The sequence below is a fragment of the Hippocampus comes genome, unplaced genomic scaffold (genome assembly GCF_001891065.2).
Source record: "Hippocampus comes isolate QL1 unplaced genomic scaffold, H_comes_QL1_v1.1 scaffold345, whole genome shotgun sequence".
NCBI lineage: Eukaryota > Metazoa > Chordata > Actinopteri > Syngnathiformes > Syngnathidae > Hippocampus > Hippocampus comes.
The window spans coordinates 605,771-609,721 of NW_017805538.1; the positions used below are offsets into that span (position 1 = coordinate 605,771).

At 42.0% G+C, this 3,951-nt stretch overlaps 1 long non-coding RNA gene across 1 annotated transcript in view; it reads left to right on the forward strand.

Annotated features, from left to right (window-relative positions):
- The first annotated feature begins 836 nt into the window (after window positions 1–836).
- LOC109520862 (uncharacterized) overlaps window positions 837–3,951 on the forward strand; it is an 18,433-nt gene continuing 15,318 nt past the window's right edge. Inside the window, exon 1 of the long non-coding RNA XR_002169250.1 lies at window positions 837–1,054. This is a non-coding gene — a long non-coding RNA (uncharacterized LOC109520862). The remainder of the gene's footprint in view (window positions 1,055–3,951) is intronic.

The window sequence follows — 3,951 nt, forward strand, 5'->3', positions numbered from 1 at the left end:
CACAGCAAATGTGCTCGCTGGGTTTTTTTCAAAACGTACTATACATAGCAGCAGATGCACATGCACTGTGAATACACGTGATACTTTAACATGAAACATTAACTACGACAGTCCATGTGGCCACTTTTCAAGAGGCACATGCATGCCAGCCACAATTGCATAACTGAGGCTTGTGCGAGAACTGTGGCGAGCCTTAGATGGAATATTCCAGAGTTTGGGGGTTCCTGATTGAAAATCAGCTTTGGAAATAGAAAAAAGGTGGCTTGATGCTGTATGGTTATAAATGGATTTTTCCTCATGTGTGAATTGGGAGACCATGAACGACAGCTCCTGCACGATGCTGCCAAGGATCCCCGCGTTGGACCTGCGTTCATTCAAAGATTGTTGCCATGACAGGGCAGAAAAGATGACATGTGTACTGTCAACTCACACATCTAGGTGAACTTTCAGCATTCCAGGAAAAATACAGAAAGAGGACATGATACCTCTCACGATTAATAGGGGAAATCTTAGAATTCTGCCACAATTTTCAAATACAACAACCTTATCCTCCACCACTAACACACAAAAAACGTCACTTTCTTGTGAGGGGCATGCAAAATACCAGACAAAGGTCTGCCTATTAGAATATAACTAACACACCTTTGTATTCACAAGACCTTACCCTCAAACATATACACACCCCCAACACACACACACAAAACTCTCTCTCTCTCTCTCTCTCTCTCTTTGTCTCTCTCTCTTTCTCTCTCTCTCTCTTTCTATATAAATATATGTATATATTTATATGTATATACTGAAGCGGAAGGGAGAAGTGGTGAGGAGTGGGCCACTATGGCAATGAGAGCAGCAGCTGTGAAAACAGTCATTCAATGATGTCAGAGCAGCATAGGGACTCTGGGCTGCAAGGCTACTTTGAAGTATTTAACAGGAGTGCTGAGCTGTGACTCACACGCAAATAAGTGAAATGCCAACATGACGAGTGTGCTGGTCCAGAGGGGTAAAAAATAGGCTGGGAGAGAAATCGAGGGGGAGTGAAGGAAACTATTTCCAGGTAAATTTTTCAAATTATGACTCCCAGTTTGGCCTCCTGATGTAGGAAAAACTGTGTGTGTGTGTGTGTGTGTGTGTGTGTGTGTGTGTGTGTGTGTGTGTGTGTGTGTGTGTGTGTGTGTGTGTGTGTGTGCATAGTGTGTGTGTGTGTGTGTGTGTGTGTGTGTGTGTGTGTGTGTGTGTGTGCATATAGCAGGTATGCAGTTGCAATAGGTACGCCATGCAGTTGCTGCTGACAGTCAATTTGCTCTTCATGAGTGTCGGTTTATTCTTGGCTTAGGTTTTATCTCTGACTTCTGACACAGCAATTGGTTCTGTCAAATCACTTTGCCTGCGATTGGCCGGCAACCAGTTCAGGGTGTCCCCCGCCTAGTGTCTGAAGACAGCTGGGATAGGCTCCAGCACGCCCTGCGACGCTTGAGAGGAGAAAGCAGATCGGAAAATGGATGGATGGATGGAAATTACTTTGGGCTCATGTCTGCAATCAATCTTAGGCTGCTGAGCTGACCCAATTGAAAGAAAAAAACTGTGCAAGTGACAAGTCATACGGCATCAGGAAGGAATGTCTCATCAAACCCGAATGTATAGCCTCTCACTGGGTCAAAAGATCACAATGAATGAATGAAGAATGAAGTGACCCTGTGTCACTCTGAGAGCCTTCCTATGGAAACTCCTGTTGTGGAAAAAGCCAAATCATGGATATGAATGAAAAATGCTATTGTCATAAATGTCACCAAAGTACGCATATAGTACAATTTGAAATCTCATCAGAATTTGAAGGAAATACTGTATATGCATTAAAAGATGCACAAAAAGTTGAAGGTGAACTGGCATCATCCTGAACATCTTGATTGTACATTAACTAATCTTACATTTTCATTTACAGAAAATATTTGTCGTTAACTACTCTTTCTGTGTCACGAATTTTACAGACACTAATCATTGATCTGAAGAGAGTGTTGAAAGAGAGGAATTTTTGGAACATTTTATTATTACAGCGGCTAACTTTTTACAAGGTGTGTCATCAAAGTTCCAGGACTGATTTTTCCCTTAGAAGTAATCCTCCGAGTCCAATGCGCTTTCCTAGCCATCTCTGCCATCATGCTTTCCTGCATGCACAATCATACTTAAGGATAGAATTTAGAGTGTTCAATCAGCCTACCATGCATGTTATTTGAAATATGGCGGGAAATCACAGTACTCGGAGAAAACCCACACAGGCCTGGCAAAAACATGCAAACTCCACACAGGAAGGTCGGAGCCCGGAATCGGACCTTTGCACTTTGTGGCTGATGTGCTCTCCAGTCGACCATTGTGCCGCCGTTGTGAATAACATGTATCCTAATTATAATACCATTTTGTCTTTGTTAGAAATCCCTCAATTAGAAATCCCACCAAATCCTATGCAAATTGACCTTAAGTTCGGACTGACATCATTGGGAGACAGCTAGTTTGTAGACCAAGTAAGGTACGTGCTGACTTTGTTTACCCCAGGAATGGGTCGGATGGAAGAAGTTGTGATTGCCATGATTTGAAAAAGACATTAGTTAATGGTGGAAATATTACCAAAAGACGGTGAGTCTATTCAGAGAAAAACAAGGTTTTATGCTTCTGCTGCAACGTCTTTTCTCAGAGGAAAATTAATTTAACAAACTCAGGAGGTGGCGGGGGGAGGGTTGTATTTTAGATTATATAGAGTTGCTTTCTGTTGTTTTTTTGCTTTCTTCTGGGATTTTTCAAGCAAGTGACATATATAGATAGATAGATAGATAGATAGATAGATAGATAGATAGATAGATAGATAGATAGATAGATAGATAGATAGATAGATAGATAGATATAGATAAATATTTAAATATATATACTGTATTTTATGTATTGTTCTTGTTTTGTTTTTCTTTCAGTCACGTTTTTGAATTTACCTAATAAAATATAAGCCTTCACCTTAGCAAAGTGGAGGGGGTTGCGTATCCCAGTGATCCTAGGAGCTAAGTCGTCTGGGGCAGGGTCACTCATAGCAAACAGGTCCGAGGTGGACACGGTGGAAAAGACCCCTTATGATGAGTGAAAATTTTGGGCCTGGATATCAATTGCCAGGACAGGGTTCACGAGGGCCCCGCTCTGAAGCCAGGCATCGTCGAGCAACTGGTGGCCAGGCCTGCACCCACGGGACAGGGGTCGGGCACAGCCAGAAAAGGCAAAGTGGGTTCCCCTTTGGGCTGCATAATATTTTGAAAAATATTATTCCGTTAATGGCCCATCCAATATGCATATTGCAAAGACATGCAATAAGTCTCATATAGAATTGTATATGTTTATCCAAATTTGACAAGTCCAATGGATCCTTAAAAGTACATTGCTACCCAATAGGTAAACAGTATCTCAGTGCATTAATGTTAATTAACTAAAAATTCGAAACCTTCCTTATTTTGTCGCATGAAAAAATTAAATTCATTAGATAATAAAAATGTCACTTCTTTAGGTACATGGTAAATATCGCAATAATATGGTTATCCATATATTCAACACCCATTTCGCATTTTGTTGTTTTTCCAATGCCGTGCAGCCCTAGTCCTGCTTCCCCTGGACTCACCATCTTTGGGAGGGGCCAAAGGGGTCGGGTACCCTATGAGGTACAGAAACTAGCTGTAGTGACATGGAACTTCACCTCTCTGGTGGGGAAGGAGCCCCAGCGAGAGTGTGAGGCAGAGAAGTTCTGACTAGATATAGTCGGGCTAGCCTCCACACACATCTTGGGCTCCAGAGAGGGGTTGACAAACTTCTACTCTGGAATCCTTCCCCCCCAAGAGGACAAGAAAACACTCAAAAACCCCATAAGGAGAAAAAAAAGAATAAATCTTGAGAAAGGACCACAAATGGGGGTAATCCGCCTTTGAG